Source organism: Ursus arctos, unplaced genomic scaffold, assembly GCF_023065955.2.
Source record: "Ursus arctos isolate Adak ecotype North America unplaced genomic scaffold, UrsArc2.0 scaffold_92, whole genome shotgun sequence".
In the NCBI taxonomy this organism is placed as follows: Eukaryota; Metazoa; Chordata; class Mammalia; order Carnivora; family Ursidae; genus Ursus; species Ursus arctos.
The window spans coordinates 25,643-44,564 of NW_026623114.1; the positions used below are offsets into that span (position 1 = coordinate 25,643).

Below are 18,922 nucleotides of genomic sequence, written 5' to 3' on the forward strand. Positions count from 1 at the left end.
CACTGGGCATAGCCCCTCCACACCCCTCAGGCTCCTCCAGCAGTGACCCCCTGCCTCTGCCAGCCCCAATTCCCGATAACCCTCCGGTTCAGTTGTTGTGAGAGCGGTGCCTACGCTTCCTGCTCGAGACCCAAGTGAGGAGAAGGGAGAGATCCCTCTCCTCACACGAAGTCACTTGACGGGGAGTCCACTTGATCAGAATCTCTCCGTCTGGGAGCCCTGCAAAGGACAGGAATGCTGTGACCCTCCGCCTTCCCCCAGGAGCTTTGGTGTGGGGAGCACCGCAGACGTCTACACAACTTGGCGCACAACAGCATCACACCTCCGCGCCTACAGATGCGGGCGGCCGTTTTTATTCTCACCCTCTCAAGAGGCGGGGAAAGCCCTCTGGGAACGCAAGGCACACAGAGCAACCCGCTGACCCTGAGCCCCACCGGGCCCCCTGGCAAGGGGCAGTGCATCCCCGTCCAGGCAAAAACACCTGCGAAACAGGGCACTAGGCCCCTGCCCCCCGAAAACAAGGTGAAACAACAAGTGAACAGCAAGTTTACAGACCAAAGAGGACGGCCAAACTCCAGCGCTAGGGGAAAATAGCACCTAGAGCTCGAGGCTTTTTCTCATCATTCATTTCTCTCTCCATTCAACATTTTCCATTTCGTTTTTTTTTTTTTTTTCTGTCTTTTTTCCCTTTCCAACTACTTTTTCTTTTTCTTTTAGCAACTCTTCATTTTTCAATCTTTTCTTAACTTTCATTTTTTACATTGACATTTGATACACATATTCTTCATTCTTGGATTCCTGTCGCTATATTCAATTTGATTTCTGTGTATATATGAGTTTGGCTTTCTTTACCATTTTGGGATTTAGTGACTTCCAACACACAGACCAACAGACACTCGGGACCAAGTGGCTCACCCTGTTTTGTCCACCCTGTGAGATCCTAATCTCTCTCTCCCCCATCCATTCTTCTCTGGGAAAAGTGACTAGAGGGAGGGATTCACGGCAAAAGAAAGAGCCAGAGGTAACCCTCTCGGCCACTGATCTAATGCATACGGTTTTAAGTAAGATGTCAGAGCTGGAACTCAGGATGACAATTACAGAGTTGCTAGCTGGGCTTGAAAAGTCTAAATGACACGAGAGACTCTCATAGTGCAGAAATGAAATCGAATCAGGCCCAAATTCCAAAGGCTCTAACTGAGATGCAGTCTACATTGGATGTGGATGCTCTAACGGCCAGGGTCAATGAGGCAGAAGACAGAGTCAGTGACACCAAAGACAAGCTGATGGAAAGGAAGGAAGCTGAGGAAAAGAGAGAAAGCCAACGAATGGACCATGGGTGGAAGAATCGAAAAATCAGTGATGCCACAAAAGGAAACAATATTGGAATTACTTCTGGCCCCGAGGGAGAAGACACAGAGGGACAGAAGATCTATCTGTGTAGATCTTAGCTGAGAACTTCCCTAATCTGGGAGGGAAACAGGCATTCAAGTCCAAGAGGTAGAGAGGACTCTTCCCCAAATCCACAAGAATAGAGGAACACCCTAACATATACTAGTGACGTTTGCAATTTCAGACATAAAGAGAAAATCCTGAAAGCAGCTTGAGACAAGAGGGTCTTCACCAAGAGGGGTAAGCACATTAGACTAGCCACATACCTATCCACAGAGATCTGGCACACCAGAAAGGGCTGGTGTGATCGAGTCAGGGTACTAAATGCGAAAAACATGCAGCCAAGAATACTTTACCCAGCAAGGAGTCATTCTGAATAGGAGCAGAGATGAAGAGCTTCCAGGACAAAAAGAAACTCAAAGGATTTGGCCGCTAAACCACCCTGCAAGAAAAAGGAAGGGGATCCTGTAAGTGAAGAGACACTCCAAGAGTACCACAGACCAGAAAGAAACAGAGACCATCTACAGAATTAGGGACGTGACAGGTAACACAATGGACTCATCTCCATCTGCTTTTTAGATTTTTTTCTTTATCATTGGTCTGAAGGAATTTTATTGGGATGTAGGTTGATAAGGAGGGTTTTTTTCATGATCTTTATGTTTGGGGGTTTTGTTGGCTGGACTCCTGAATTCTTGAATCTCTGGGTGTAGAGGGTTCATACAATTCAGATCATAATCAGACATTACTTCTTCAAACAGTTTTTTTCTGTACCTCAGCCAATTTCTTATCTACCAGGCCGCGTGAAATTGCTACAAAGCTCACACATACTCTAGTGTTTGTGTGCAGGGCGTGGTTTGCACCCTTCCTTTTCTCTGCTTTATTCTGGACAACTGCAATCATCATACATTCACGTTCTCTCTCTCTCTCTCTCTTTTTGCTATTTAGTGTTTAACGTGAAAGAAAGGCCATCTACTACATTTTTCATCTTAGACGTGCTACTGTTCAGCTCCAGAAGTTGGGTTTTCCTTGTTTTCATATTTTCTATATCTCTGTTTCACTTCATCCTTTGTGTACATTCTTACGTATATAAAACCTCTTTCTAACAGTGGTTTGAATGTCCATGTGCAATACTTCCATCGTCTTTTTCATTTCTGGGTAGGTTTCTATTGTTTAATCTTTCTCCTCAGTACGAGGTGAACTTTTCTCCTTCTTTGCATCCTGGTAATCTTTTGTTGGAAGGCAGCTATCGTGAATTTAATTGTTAGATATTAACTATGGCTTATATTTCTACACATACCCTTGAGGATTGTTCTGATGGGGAGGTTCCTGGAAAACTATTTTATCCTTCCAGACTAGCTTTCCAAAGGTTTGTTAGGTGGTATCACAGTAGTCTTCAATGTATTTTGCTACTGTTCTGTTGGTATTCTGAGCTCTCTTTGCAATGTCCCACGAATTACGAGGTTTTCCACTCTGCCTGCTGCCGGTAGCACAGACTTTTCCTGATTGTGTGTGAAGGCTAGTGACATTTTCCTCTCTGCTTCCCCTGGACTATTATTTTCCCCACGCCACCTACGTTCCTCACACATGTGCCCTACTGAGGAATTCTGTGAAAACTCAAAAGTGATCCTAGATGGCTTTCTGAGGTCCTCATTCTCTGTGCAGCTCTCCTCAGTATTCTGTACTGTAAACCACAGCCATATTGACTTCTCCAAACTTCCACCTTGCTGTCTCCAACTCATGGAAATGGCTGAGCTTCGCCTGTGTTCTACATTCCTGACCCGTAGACTAGAAATGAAATCTCTTTAGGCAGTAAGTTAGGGAAATGCAGAGTCCCTCATGTTTGTCTTCCCCCTTGCACTAGTCACTTCCCTGCATTGCCTGGAAATATATCGAAAGTGTTCTTTTGCCAGGGCGCCTGGGTGGCTCAGTTGCTTACGCCTCCGACTCGTGATCTGGACTCAGGTCACGAACTCAGGGTCTTGGGATCAAGACCAGCGTTGCGCATCACACTCAGCACAGAGTCGGCTTGAGATTCTGTCTCCCCTCTCCCTCTATCCTCCCCACCCCCCACACTCTGTCTCTCAAACCAACACAGAAAATCTTTCAAATAAAAGAAAATCAGTTACGTAAGAGACAGCCTCTGCAACAAGGGGAAGACCCCAGCAGGGTCCGTGCCTTGCCCAGAATCACAGACTGGTAAGAAGGCAGAACCAGGCCTGAACCCAGCTCTCCGAGTGTCCTTAACGGTGGGGCCGTGGCTGAACCTAGCTACTCACTGGGAGCTCGGGAAGAGGTTGTGCTTTGGAACTGGCTGTAGACCTGCACATGGTATGGGGGTGATGAGAAGAAGCATCGACATCCCAGGCAGGAGGCATCCCAGCACGTACCCGTCTGAGGAGGAGCCCAGGCCAGGGCAACCCACTGACGGCACCCCTGCCCGCAGGACACCCAGAGGAAAGGAGGGATGGCTCGTGACACACGACTGGCAGCGTCTAGGGGTAAGGGTGGGCTCAGCCCCTCTAAGCCAAGGCTCCAATGCCTTCTGCAGGGTTTGCCTTGGAAATTAGAAAGCCTAAGACCTGGGAAAGCTATTTCCCATCCACCCCTAGGTGGGACTCTCATCTTCTGGGCCTGCACAATACGAGTATTGGGGCCCACACATGTGCACAGATACACACACAACACAATAGGGACTGTGGGTGGCATCGGAGGAGCTACAGACTCAGAGAAGGTGAGAAAGGAAGAAAATGTGGTGGCAGGTATTCCCTACGTGGGACACCACTCCCCCAATTTCTTAGATGGTATCCCACCTATGCCTGTGGACTTCCGCAAGAAGTCCGCTGGAAAAATCCCTATCGCACAGGCAAGACACAGACCATCCCTGACGGGCACAACGGCTTCTCCGGGGTCCCAAACAGGGAAGATGGAGACTTGCGTCAGAGCCCGGGGTGTTTCTAAGCTGGGGCCCTGGCTGCACCCAGACCTTCCCTAGGGCCTGCGGAGAGGGTTGTGTTGGTGTCACCGGGTACGCATGTGGCATGGCACGCAGAAAGGGGATGAGCAGTCGGCAGCCCAGAGCACTGTTTGTGTAGGTGCTAGTCCAGGTGTGGACTCGGGGAGGGGATCCCAGGAAGTGAAGTCACTTCCCTGATAACCGACCCCCACAGAACTTGGAACCCCGGTCACCAGGCACCCACATTCTAGTGCGGTCCCGTATCAGGCTCACTTGGCCAGAGACATTCGATAGCGAAAGATGTTCTCTTGCTGCGTGCCCATTTTCCGGGGCTCTGGCTTCCAGAAACCCCGGGCTGAGGGACTTTTCACCTGCTGCAGACACTGGCTCAACCCGCGCCCCCGACGCCGCAGGGCCTTTGCCAGGAGGTGCCGGAAGGTAATACTGAGCGGCCTAGGCCAGGCCAGGCCAGGCCAGGCCACGCCACCTCTCCGAGCCATCCCTGGGCAGCCCCATCCCCCCAGTTTCAGGGAAAGAGGGGTATGTGGGGGAGGTCCCGCCCTGGGCTGGAGGAGGTTGCAGGGCAGTGGATACCCTGGGGATGCCTTCATGCTCACACCGATGCCACGGTGGGCAGGGTGGAAAGAGGATTCCTGAGGTGCCTCTCACCAGGGCCAGAGTGAATCCAAGGCCCTCGAGCTGTGTCACTTTTCTCTCCATGGTGGAGCTGCGTGCATCCTGGGGTGTGGTGGGTCTGCAAGGGAGTCCCCTGGGTCTGAGGACCAGCAAAGGCAGCCAGACAGACCTCCGAGGCCTCCCGCCTGGCTGCCGGGCACTGTCTTTACAGAGCTCCACACAGGAGACAGGGCAGGAGCTGAACGATGGGATCCCCTGCCCCACCTCCTTGAAGGACAGGAAGGAGTCCCCTACTGCCAACAAAGTCCAGCGCTGGCTCAGGGTGAGTGGAGGTGCCGGAGGGACCCAGCACCCAGGGCACCGATGCGGCACAAAGGGACCCAGATCCCAGAAACCAGCCTCTGGGCTCCTCGGGGCTCCCTCCTGGACTCCTGGCTCCCATGTGAACCTGGATCCCCATCTCCTCCCCAAACCTGCCGTCAGGGCCCTGCCAACGGCCTTGGCCCCATGCACAGTCCCTATCCACATATCTGTACGAATATCAGAAAAGCGACCTTAAACCACCTCTCATCCCTTGCTCGAGATCCTGCTGAGCTGGGAGACTTTTCCCCAAAGGGGCCTGGGGCTCATGGTACTATGCCTATTGCTCTGCCCTTTGGTTGTGAAGGAACCCATCCCTGGGGCCCCTCCAGGGTCCGGAGCAGGCGCCTCCTTGTGCTGCACAACATTCCAGAAGGCCCATCCGTTACCGCAGCCACTGAGCCCTTCACAGAGGCAGGACGTTCATGTGATTCCCTTCTGTTGCCAACTCACAGCGCTGCACGGAACATCCTACGTGCCCTAAAATCCCGAGCACCCCCACCCATGAAACAGTCTCTGTGTTCTCAAGCCTGACATACATCGTCAGAAATCACAGGGACGATGCCGTTAGTGCAGGGAGCGGCTGTCAATACTCCGCTGACGATCTGACCTGAGATACCGACGTCCATTCACACACCCCCCACCTCACATCCCCGTATTGTTGCCATTCTCCTTTTTCCCTAAAGAGATTGCACGAGTTATGTTTTTGAGAGACAGACAGAGACAGAGACAGAGACAGAGACAGAGACGGGGGTTGGAGACACAGAGGGAGAGACAGGATCCTCAAGCAGACCCTGCCCTAAGTGCGAAGCCTGACGACGGACTCGATCTCAGGACGCGCGCATCAGGAGCTCAGCCGAAACCAAGAGGCGGACCCTGAACCCACGGAACCAGCCAGGCACCTTGCTCCTTTTGTCTACTGTGGGCCCTCCTGTCCCACCTCTTTGCCTACGTCACCGAGAGCCTGGGGGTTTGCTCTGGGCTCCAACCCCCAACCCTCCTGGTGACCGCAGTGAAGACCGCATGTCTCCCCTGTCCCACCTCAGGCTAGAAAGGCCTCAACCGTGAAGAGCAATGGGAGCTGCGTGGTGCGGCCCCAACGGGCAGAGCTGCTGAAGAAGCGAGTAGAACACCTGCTGCCCGCCTTCCTAGACGGAGACCTCAGCTACGTCTCCATGTTCCTGGCCACATACAGAGCTTATGCTACCACCCAGGAGGTGCTGGACCAGCTGGTGACAAGGTGAGCACCCTGCCCCTCCACAGCCCAGTGGGATTTGCCCACCTCCTGCCTGGGAGTCTGGGGAATGCCACCCAACTTCGCGGAGCCTCAGTGGGCTCCTCGGACTGGGGCAGAGTTATTACAGGGACTCAGTGGGGTCCTGGAGGGTAAGGACACCTGGGCGCCTGGCCCTGTGGAAAGGTCCTCTACGGGGGCTGTGGTCGTGCTCGTGGATCATCGTCCCGCTCCCCATGAAGAAGCCTCTGCCTCAGCCCTCACCGTCACCACGGTCTTGAGCTGGGCTCTTTTCCCCTTGGAAAAGGACATCTGACACTCCATCTGGGGTCTGTGTCCTGGGTGAGACCAGAGCAGGCATGCCCGGGCATGAGCAGGGGGCCCCAGGCCCACTCAGCTCTCTGGGATGGGGCTGGTGGGGGCCCTTTCATTCATCGAGCATAAAGGATGGATGCCCTTCTAGGTGCAGACCTGCAGACGCTTCCCTGGGCGCTGACTGTGATCCCACGCACACAGCAGACAGCACCCGGGAGCACCCCAGGGCTCCATTCTAGTCGGCAGTCAGACAGTGACACTAGATACGATGAGAGGGAGGGTTCACAGGGCATTTCATGCGATCCCCCCACCACCCCTCCGGCCTCCTCTAGCTACGGATGCGTCCTCTCTTCCTGGGACGAGATCGGCGGAGACCAGGAGCAGCGGGGCACGTGAGTGAGCTTTGGCTAATGCACAGGGCCCTTCCTTCTTCGAGAGGGCAGCGAGGGGACTGTGATCTGGGGGCTGCTGGACCCTCATCCCACACATCGGCCATTCCTGTGAGAGGGTCCAGGTCTGAGGGCTGCTTCTGCAGAAGAGGAAAGGGGGCCTGGAGAGCCCTGGGTGGGGTGTGGGCACTGTGGGAGAGCAGAGCGGGCTGGAGGGCCGCCTCAGCCCCTAACAGAGTCATTCCCCATCCCCGCCGCCTCTCAGCCCTGTCTCTACCCTAATCCTGGGACCCAGAACAAAGGGCGTGGCTTCCACACATCTGGTGGAACGTCGACACTGGGTGCTCAGCAGGTACTCAGGAGACCCAGGGAGGGCCCGGGGACTGGACGTCCCCCAGCCAGTGGGAGATTAGTGTCCACGCAAGGACACCCTCTCCTGGCACCTACTGAACGAGGCAGCACGTAGGCACGGGAGGGGAAGTGGGCGGTATCGGGAGGGTCCTGGGAAGGCCAGGGATGGGACAGAGTCCCTTAGTTCCCTCCTTGATTGGATAGTCATAGCAATGACCACGCCAGACACGCCACCCCTCCCTGCCCACATGCAGTGCAAGTCACGCGGCAAGTGGGCAGGGAGACTGAGCAGGGTGTCCAGCTTCCGCTTGGAGGACAGAAATGGTCACACCAGGGGTCAAGGACTCCCACTCACAGAGGCTTTGGGCCAGCCCCTCCTCAGTGACCAGGCCTGCCTCAGGCAGCTCTGCCACATCACAGGTGGACATGGAGTAGGAATGGGCTCTGACAGCCAGGAGCCGGGGACCCAGGGGCCCAGGTTCCGACAGGGGCTCCCTGGGGCATCCGCGTGGGAGGTGCCCTGTCCTCTGACTCCTCTGCCCACCTGTCTCTCCCCAGGGTCATCTCCTCCATCCTGGGCACCTGGCTGGACCACTACCCTGAAGATTTCTTCCAGCCCCCGGAATTTCCCTGCCTAAAGACACTACTGGCATACGTAGGGTTCCTCGTGCCAGGCTCAGACCTGGAGCAACGTGCCTGGCTCCTCCTCTCTCGGCTGCGACACCTCGAGCCCGCTGAGCCGGAGGCTGGGGGTGAGGAGGACTGGGGGTGACTGATGGAGGCCTGTGGAGGGGAGAGAGTGGGCCACACAGAGCAAGCCTCCACAGACTGCAGTGTGGCTGGGAGCAAGGAGTGGTCTCAGATCACTGTCCCCATGGGCTACAGTTTGGGGAGACCACCCAGGGATGGGTTCTTAGACAATACTGAGTGGTGGGCAAAGTTGCCTTCATTTGGAAGGGACATGGAAAGACAATCATGATGACCATACTTTCTCTTCTTGGAGCGACAGCAGCAGCCCCACAGCGAGATCCGCAACCGCGCCGAAAGCTAGTCCCAGCTCCCACTGTGGTGCCTGATGCAGCTTCAGAGCCTGAGCTGGAAAATCCCATCACTGCTGCTGGAGCTCAGCAACTCAAAAGAGCAGGGACGTCATCTGTCCTGTCGGGCCCAGTGCAGCTGGTGGTCAGAGCTCTGATCCACCGTGAGGACGTCCAAGAGTCACCTGCACCCTTGGAAAGCCAGGAGCCTCAGCAGGCCCCAGCACCAGCCACGGAGGTCCCTGAAGAGCCCGAGATGACACCTCCCACGTCAGAGCCACGGCAGGATATACTCCCAGCTCTGACTCTCTGTCGGGAGCTACAAGAGTCACCTGCACCTTTGGAAAGCCTGGAGCCCGAGCAGGCTCCAGCACTACCTATGGAGGTCCCTGAGGGGACCCTGATGCCACCTGCCCTGTCGGAGACGGCGCAGGACATACTCACTGCTCTGACTCCCTCTCAGGAGCTCCAGGAGCCACGTCCGGCCTTGGCAGCGCCGGAGCCCGAGCAGCCTGCAGCACCACCTTCAGAGGTCCCTGAAGAGCCCCTTAGGCCGCGTCCCATGTCACAGCCAACAGAGGATATACTCCCAGCTCTGACTCCCTATCAGGAGCTTGAAGACCCACCTGCACCTTTCGCAGCCCCAGCGCCCACGCACGCTGCAGCACTAGCTCTGGAGGTCCCTGAAGGGTCCCTTATGCCACTTGCCATGTCAGAGGAAGCGGAGGATACACTCACAGCTCTGACGAACGGTCATGAGCTGCAAGAGCCACTGGCATCTATGGCAGCCCCAGAGCCCGAGCAGGCTCCTGCTCCAGCTATGGAGGTCCCTGAAGGGCCCCTGATGCCACCTGCCCTGTCAGAGCCGGCGCAGGACATACTCACAGCTCTGACTCCCTGTCAGAAGCTCCAAGAGCCACCTGCGCCCTTGGCAGCCCCGGAGCCCGAGGAGGCTGCAGTCCTAGCTATGGAGGTCCCTCAAGAGCCCCTCAGGCCACGTGACATGTCAGACCCAGCGGAGGATATACTCACAGCTCTGACTCTCTGTCAGGTGCTAGAAAGGTCACCTGCACCTTTGACAGTGCGGGAATCTGAGCAGGCTCCGGCACCAGCCATGGAGGTCCCTGAAGAGCCCGTGATGACACCTGCCATTTCAGAGCCACGGCAGGATATACTCCCAGCTCTGACTCTCTGTCGGGAGCTACAAGAGTCACCTGCACCTTTGGAAAGCCTGGAGCCCGAGCAGGCTCCAGCACTACCTATGGAGGTCCCTGAGGGGACCCTGATGCCACCTGCCCTGTCGGAGACGGCGCAGGACATACTCACTGCTCTGACTCCCTCTCAGGAGCTCCAGGAGCCACGTCCGGCCTTGGCAGCACCGGAGCCCGAGCAGCCTGCAGCACCACCTTCGGAGGTCCCTGAAGAGCCCCTTAGGCCGCGTCCCATGTCACAGCCAACAGAGGATATACTCCCAGCTCTGACTCCCTGTCAGGAGCTTGAGGACCGCCCTGTACTTTTCGCAGCCCCAGCATCCGCGCACGCTGCAGCACTAGCTACGGAGGTCCCTGAAGGGCCCCTGATGCCACTTGCCATGTCTGAGCCACCGGAGGATGTACACAGCACTCTGACCCCCTGTCAGCAGCTCCAAGAGCCACCTCCGGCCTTGGCTGCGCCGGAGCCCGAGAAGCCTGCAGCACCAGATTCGGAGGTCCCTGAAGAGCCCCGTAGGCCACGTCTCACGTCACAGCCAACAGATGATACACTCACAGCTCTGACTCCCTGTGAAGAGCTTGAAGACCGGCCTGCACTTTTTGCAGCCCCGGCGCCCACACACGCTGCAGCACCAACTATGGAGGTCCCTGAAGGGCCCCTGATGCCACCTGCCCTGTCGGAGCCGGCGCAGGACATACTCACTGCTCTGAGTCCCTGTCAGGAGCTCCAAGGGCCACCTCCACCCTTGGCAGCACCGGAACCCGAGCAGCGTGCAGCGCCAGCTACGGAAGTCCCTGAAGAGCCCCTTAGGCCACGTCCCATATCAGAGCCAACAGAGGATATACTCAGGGCTCTGACCCTCTCTCAGGTGCAAGAAGAGTCACCTGCACCTTTGACAGTGCGGGAGCCTGAGCAGGCTCCGGCACCAGCCATGGAGGTCGCTGAAGAGCGCGTGATGACAGCTCCCATTTCAGGGCCACGGCAGGATATACTCAAAGCTCTGACAGCATGTCAGGATCTTGAAGACCCACCTGCTTTCGCAGCCCGAGCACCCGCGCATGCTGCAACACTAACTATGGAGGTCCCTGAAGGGCCCCTGATGCCACCTGCCCTGTCGGAGCCGGCGCAGGACATGCTCACTGCTCTGACTCCCTGTCAGGAGCTCCAAGAGCCACCTCCGCTCTTGGCAGCGCCGGAGCCCGAGCAGCCTGCAGCACCAGCTTCGGAGGTCCCTGAAGAGCCCCTTGGGCCACGTCTCATGTCACAGCCCACAGATGATATACTCCCAGCTCTGACTCCCTGTCAGGAGCTTGAAGACCGACCGGCACTTTTCGCAGCCCCGGCGCCCACGCACGCTGCAGCACCAACTATGGAGGTTCCTGAAGGGCCCCCGATGCCACTTGCCATGTCAGAGGAAGCGGAGGATACACTCACAGCTCTGACGAACGGTCATGAGCTGCAAGAGCCACTGGCATCTATGGCAGCCCCAGAGCCCGAGCAGGCTCCAGCTCCAGCTATGGAGGTCCCTGAAAGGCCCCTGATGCCACCTGCCCTGTCGAAGACGGCGCAGGAGATACAAACAGCTCTGACTCCCTGTCAGAAGCTCCAAGAGCCACCTGCGCCCTTGGCAGCCCCGGAGCCCGAGCTGGCTCCAGTCCTACCTATGCAGGTCCCTGAAGAGCCCCTTTGGCCACGTGACATGTCAGAGCCAGCGGAGGCTATACTCACAACTCGGACTCTCTGTCGGGAGCTAGAAGAGTCACCTGCACCTTTTGCAGCCCCGGCGCCCGCGCACGCTGCAGCACTAGCTCTGGAGGTCCCTGAAGGGCCCCTGATGCCACCTGCCCTGTCAGAGCCGGCGCAGGACATACTCACTGCTCTGACTCCCTGTCAGGAGCTCCAAGAGCCACCTCCGCCCTTGGCAGCACCGGAACCCGAGCAGCCTGCAGCACCAGCTACAGAGGTCCCTGAGGAGCCCCTTAGGCCACGTCCCATATCAGAGCCAGCAGAGGATATACTCAGGGCGCTGACCCTCTCTCAGGTGCAAGAAGAGTCACCTGCACCTTTGAAAGCACGGGAGCCTGAGCAGGCTCCGGCACCAGCCATGGAGGTCCCTGAAGAGCCCGTGATGACACCTCCCATTTCAGAGCCACGGCAGGATATACTCAGCGCTCTGACTCCCTGTCAGGAGCTTGAAGACCCACCTGCACCTTTGGCAGCCCCGGTGCCCGCGCACGCTGCGGCACTAACTATGGAGGTCCCTGAAGGGCCCCTGATGTCACTTGCCTTCTCAGAGCCAGCGGAGGATATACACAGAGCTCTGACTCCCTGTCAGCAGCTCCAAGAGCCACCTGCACCTTTGGCAGCCCAGGAGTCCAAGCAGGCTACAGCACCAGTTATCGGGCTTGCCGAAGGGCGCCGCCTACCATCTCTCTCAGTGGAGCATACGGCCTCGGCCCCGGAGCAGCAGTTCCTGCTAGCTGAATCCCCAAAGGATGGCTTACCCTCCCCTGTCATTCCAGTGTTTCTAATTTTTGCGTTGTTCATGCACCTATTTCATAGCTTAATACATCCTGGTCTATAAATAAAGGATAAATTGAGTTTTCATGGAATTTTACTCTGATCCTTTTAAACTGTACCTCCAGGTGTCATTAGGTACACAGTGTTTCACAACCTGTCCTTCTACAATATTTCCCTCCCAGACACTCCCGTGCCACTCGTCAGATACTGCTCATTCCCTCAGCCCAGTCCCTGTAGCCATGGCTCCCCTCTCATCTCCGCCTCTGTGAGTTACTTCTTCTGGGTTTTCATGTGTGTGGGATCAGGCAGTGTGGCCTTTTTGTATCTAGCTACGTAACCTATGAGTGATTCATTTTTTTTTCAGCTTTTTTTCTCTTAAAAAACAAACAAACACAGAAAAACAAAAACAGAAACAAACAAAAAAAAAACCCTTTTCACTACAAAGGAATATTGCTGATACAATACTGCGCATGTGAAGCCCCAAAATGAAATGTTTTCATGATCTGGGATAGGCTTCCCTTTTGTAAGTGTGACCCAGGAGCCAGAAATCTCTGGGTCCAGGAGACACCTTCAAAATCTTTCATTTTCCTGGATAGGCCAGGTTTCAATGATTCTAATGTGCATGTTATAAAAATATTAAGACTGCATATTAAATCTTCCTCTTTATTACAAACATATCAGGTAATTTAAAAGTTCTCTAAGGTTTCAGCCAGATTACGTTTTGGTAGCAAAAGAGTGATGTAAATATGAAGAAAGGAAGACACATTCCTTCTACCTTCTACCATGATAGCCCATAACACATGGCGTCCCTCTTCCAGTCCTTTCCCTCGGAGTGTATGGGTGAGTGAGAGCGGGGGAGGGGGTTTGCCTGTGTGGGGGACAGGGTGGGGCAGGGAGGGTTCCACAGCTGGGCTCTTGTTCGGCCTGAGGTCCCCACAGTGGACAGGCACTGCTACTCCTCTCCTGTCCCCTTCTGCATTTTCAGGGGCTACACATCATTTACTCAGCAGCACCACCTGCCCAACAACTGAGACCTCTCCAATTCTTTGAGTCTCCTCCTTAAAGTGAAGAGTACAATGTGCCGTAAATCTCTTCTGCTTTAGGGCTGTTTCCTAAAAGCACAATTTCTGGAACACACGCTAGTCCCATTGTTGGGAGTATTGGCTGCAGGGTCCTCTAGCTATACTCTCTTTCTTTCCGTGGAGCCTTGCTCGGGAAAGGAGGGTCCCCGGAGACTAGAGATGAACCCTGAAATCACGAGGAAGACAAGCCAGCACTGAGGCCACCAGGCTACCTGGGCGGGACCCGTGGAGCACGGGAGAGCCTGTCCCTACCGCCCTCATGGATCCTCCCTCCACAAGCAGCCCTGCCCCCCCACCCCACCCCCACCCCCCGTCCTGGAACACCCCTCATCCAGACCCCGTCCCGGGACACACCCCAGCCACTCCAGCCCCTCTTGCTCTAGAACTCAGCTTCTAAGTAGAGCAACCGGGTCCTGCTTCCAGGCCAGCAGAGGGGCGTCGGCCGGGCCACACTTGTCTGCTTGCTCCGGGTCCATCCTTTTTGGGCCCTCTCCTCGCAGGAAGGAACCAACCTCTCAGGGCCGCTCAGCTCAGGGAGTCACAGACATGACCTGAATGTGTTCATCCATATGTCCACTAGGTGGCAACAGCGAGAACTGCTTGAACCTCTGTGAACAGGAGGGACCTTTACTGAGGAGGCAAGAGAAGGCTAGCTGAGGAGGACAAAGCCGGAACTGACACCCCACACCCACCCCCCACCATGGGGTGGACGTGACATTCCTCAGGCACTCCCGGCTGCCCTAAAGGGCAAAGAAATAGTTCACCTATAGACACCACAATCCTGCAAGACTTAAGTCTCCCTCAGTTTCCCAACGTCTTAGCACTTTACAAGAACCAAGCCTTTCTATCAATTACTTAGCTTCCTGAAGGGAAAGTAGATACAATGAAATGTCCTTCTAATCTGCAGCCTCCAGGAAGTTCCCAACCGTCTTAATGTCCATGCCTTGCTAGAGGGCAAAACCACCTTCCCTAGACAATGGCAAGGCCTCTGTACCTTGGGAGTCTTCTTTAACATATGCAAGTATTATCTCAACCTCCCTTTTCCCTTCCCTTCCCCCAACCCCATAGTCTTATCATCAGCCACCCCTCACAAGCCGGGGCAGCAGCTCTATCTGCCACGGGTCCTGTCAGAAACCACCAGTTTTGCACCAAAGACGTCTCAAGAATTCTCTCCTGGTCGTCGGCTCCGGGTTCCACCCCACTGAACCTCACCTATATTCCACGACCTCCTCATTTCCAAAGCACACTGGGTGCTCATGGAAGCTGCAGGATGGACAGAGCCTCAACCGGCGGCTTTGGCACTGGGCATAGCCCCTCCACACCCCTCAGGCTCCTCCAGCAGTGACCCCCTGCCCCTGCCAGCCCCAATTCCCGATAACCCTCCGGTTCAGTTGTTGTGAGAGCAGTGCCTACGCTTCCTGCTCGAGACCCAAGTGAGGAGAAGGGAGAGATCCCTCTCCTCGCACGAAGTCACTTGACGGGGAGTCCACTTGATCAGAAGCTCTCCGTCTGGGAGCCCTGCAAAGGACAGGAATGCTGTGACCCTCCGCCTTCCCCCAGGAGCTTTGGTGTGGGGAGCACCGCAGACGTCTACACAACTTGGCGCACAACAGCATCACACCTCCGCGCCTACAGATGCGGGCGGCCGTTTTTATTCTCACCCTCTCAAGAGGCGGGGAAAGCCCTCTGGGAACGCAAGGCACACAGAGCAACCCGCTGACCCTGAGCCCCACCGGGCCCCCTGGCAAGGGGCAGTGCATCCCCGTCCAGGCAAAAACACCTGCGAAACAGGGCACTAGGCCCCTGCCCCCCGAAAACGAGGTGAAACAACAAGTGAACAGCAAGTTTACAGACCAAAGAGGACGGCCAAACTCCAGCGCTAGGGGAAAATAGCACCTAGAGCTCGAGGCTTTTTCTCATCATTCATTTCTCTCTCCATTCAACATTTTCCATTTCGTTGTTGTTTTTTTTTTTCTGTCTTTTTTCCCTTTCCAACTACTTTTTCTTTTTCTTTTAGCAACTCTTCATTTTTCAATCTTTTCTTAACTTTCATTTTTTACATTGACATTTGATACACATATTCTTCATTCTTGGATTCCTGTCGCTATATTCAATTTGATTTCTGTGTATATATGAGTTTGGCTTTCTTTACCATTTTGGGATTTAGTGACTTCCAACACACAGACCAACAGACACTCGGGACCAAGTGGCTCACCCTGTTTTGTCCACCCTGTGAGATCCTAATCTCTCTCTCCCCCATCCATTCTTCTCTGGGAAAAGTGACTAGAGGGAGGGATTCACGGCAAAAGAAAGAGCCAGAGGTAACCCTCTCGGCCACTGATCTAATGCATATGGTTTTAAGTAAGATGTCAGAGCTGGAACTCAGGATGACAATTATAGAGTTGCTAGCTGGGCTTGAAAAAAGTCTAAATGACACGAGAGACTCTCAGAGTGCAGAAATGAAATCGAATCAGGCCCAAATTCCAAAGGCTCTAACTGAGATGCAGTCTACATTGCATGTGGACACTCTAACGGCCAGGGTCAATGAGGCAGAAGACAGAGTCAGGGACACCAAAGACAAGCTGACGGAAAGGAAGGAAGCCGAGGAAAAGAGAGAAAGCCAACGAATGGACCATGGGTGGGGGAATCGAAAAATCAGTGATGCCACAAAAGGAAACAATATTGGAATTACTTCTGGCCCCGAGGGAGAAGACACAGAGGGACAGAAGATCTGTCTGTGTAGATCGTAGCTGAGAACTTCCCCAATCTGGGAGGGAAACGGGCATTCAAGTCCAAGAGGTAGAGAGGACTCTTCCCCAAATCCACAGGAATAGAGGAACACCCTAACATATACAGTGACGTTTGCAATTTCAGACACAAAGAGAAAATCCTGAAAGCAGCTTGAGACAAGAGGGTCTTCTAGCCACATACCTATCCACGGAGACCTGGCACACCAGAAAGGGCTGGCGTGATCGAGTCAGGGTACTAAATGAGAAAAACATGCAGCCAAGAATACTTTACCCAGCAAGGAGGCATTCCGAATAGGAGCAGAGATAAAGAGCTTCCAGGACAGAAAGGAACTCAAAGGATTTGGCCGCGAAACCACCCTGCAAGAAATAGGAAGGGGGATCCTGTAAGTGAAGAGACACTCCAAGAGTACCACAGACCAGAAAGAAACAGAGACCATCTACAGAATTAGGGACGTGACAGGTAACGCAATGGACTCATCTCCATCTGCTTTTTAGATTTTTTCTTTATCATTGGTCTGAAGCAATTTTATTGGGATGTAGGTTGATAAGGAGGGTTTTTTTCATGATCTTTATGTTTGGGGGTTTTGTTGGCTGGATTCCTGCATTCTTGAATCTCTGGGTGGAGAGGGTTCATACAATTCAGATAATAATCAGACATTACTTCTTCAAACAGTTTTTTTCTGTACCTCAGCCAATTTCTTATCTACCAGGCCACGTGAAATTGCTACAAAGCTCACACATACTCTAGTGTTTGTGTGCAGGGCGTGGTTTGCACCCTTCCTTTTCTCTGCTTTATTCTGGACAACTGCAATGATCATACATTCACGTTCTCTCTCTCTCTGTCTCTGTCTCTCTCTCTCTCTTTTTGCTATTTAGTGTCTAACGTGAAAGAAAGGCCATCTACTACATTTTTCATCTTAGACGTGCTACGGTTCAGCTCCAGAAGTTGGGTTTTCCTTGTTTTCATATTTTCTATATCTCTGTTTCACTTCATCCTTTGTGTACATTCTTACGTATATAAAACCTCTTTCTAACAGTGGTTTGAATGTCCATGTGCAATACTTCCATCGTCTTTTTCATTTCTGGGTAGGTTTCTATTGTTTAATCTTTCTCCTCAGTACGAGGTGAACTTTTCTCCTTCTTTGCATCCTGGTAATCTTTTGTTGGAAGGCAGCTATCGTGAATTTTAATTGTTAGATATTAACTATGGCTTATATTTCTACACATACCCTTGAGGATTGTTCTGATGGGGAGGTTCCTGGAAAACTATTTTATCCTTCCAGACTAGCTTTCCAAAGGTTTGTTAGGTGGTATCACAGTAGTCTTCAATGTATTTTGCTACTGTTCTGTTGGTATTCTGAGCTCTCTTTGCAATGTCCCACGAATTACGAGGTTTTCCACTCTGCCTGCTGCCGGTAGCACAGACTTTTCCTGATTGTGTGTGAAGGCTAGTGACATTTTCCTCTCTGCTTCCCCTGCGCTATTATTTTCCCCACACCACCTACGTTCCTCACACATGTGCCCTACTGCGGAATTCTATGACAACTCAAAAGTGATCCTAGATGGCTTTCTGAGGTCCTCTTTCTCTGTGCAGCTCTCCTCAGTATTCTGTACTGTAAACCACAGCCATATTGACTTCTCCAAACTTCCACCTTGCTGTCTCCAACTCATGGAAATGGCTGAGCTTCGCCTGTGTTCTACATTCCTGACCCGTAGACTAGAAATGAAATCTCTTTAGGCAGTAAGTTAGGGAAATGCAGAGTCCCTCATGTTTGTCTTCCCCCTTGCACTAGTCACTTCCCTGCATTGCCTGGAAATATATCGAAAGTGTTCTTTTGCCAGGGCGCCTGGGTGGCTCAGTTGCTTACGCCTCCGACTCGTGATCTGGACTCAGGTCACGAACTCAGGGTCTTGGGATCAAGACCAGCGTTGCGCATCACACTCAGCACAGAGTCGGCTTGAGATTCTGTCTCCCCTCTCCCTCTATCCTCCCCACCCCCCACACTCTGTCTCTCAAACCAACACAGAAAATCTTTCAAATAAAAGAAAATCAGTTACGTAAGAGACAGCCTCTGCAACAAGGGGAAGACCCCAGCAGGGTCCGTGCCTTGCCCAGAATCACAGACTGGTAAGAAGGCAGAACCAGGCCTGAACCCAGCTCTCCGAGTGTCCTTAACGGTGGGGCCGTGGCTGAACCTAGCTACTCACTGGGAGCTCGGGAAGAGGTTGTGCTTTGGAACTGGCTGTAGACCTGCACATGGTATGGGGGTGATGAGAAGAAGCATCGACATCCCAGGCAGGAGGCATCCCAGCACGTACCCGTCTGAGGAGGAGCCCAGGCCAGGGCAACCCACTGACGGCACCCCTGCCCGCAGGACACCCAGAGGAAAGGAGGGATGGCTCGTGACACACGACTGGCAGCGTCTAGGGGTAAGGGTGGGCTCAGCCCCTCTAAGCCAAGGCTCCAATGCCTTCTGCAGGGTTTGCCTTGGAAATTAGAAAGCCTAAGACCTGGGAAAGCTATTTCCCATCCACCCCTAGGTGGGACTCTCATCTTCTGGGCCTGCACAATACGAGTATTGGGGCCCACACATGTGCACAGATACACACACAACACAATAGGGACTGTGGGTGGCATCGGAGGAGCTACAGACTCAGAGAAGGTGAGAAAGGAAGAAAATGTGGTGGCAGGTA

The 18,922-nt window shown here is 53.9% G+C and overlaps 1 long non-coding RNA gene across 1 annotated transcript in view; it reads right to left on the bottom strand.

The window, feature by feature from the left end:
- The window catches only part of LOC130543282 (uncharacterized), a 116,157-nt gene that overhangs the window by 23,460 nt on the left and 73,775 nt on the right, over positions 1-18,922 (bottom strand). The window contains exons 6-7 of the long non-coding RNA XR_008958514.1: positions 16,500-16,585; positions 1,746-1,831 (exon numbers count right to left, since the gene is read on the bottom strand). This is a non-coding gene — a long non-coding RNA (uncharacterized LOC130543282). The remainder of the gene's footprint in view (positions 1-1,745; positions 1,832-16,499; positions 16,586-18,922) is intronic.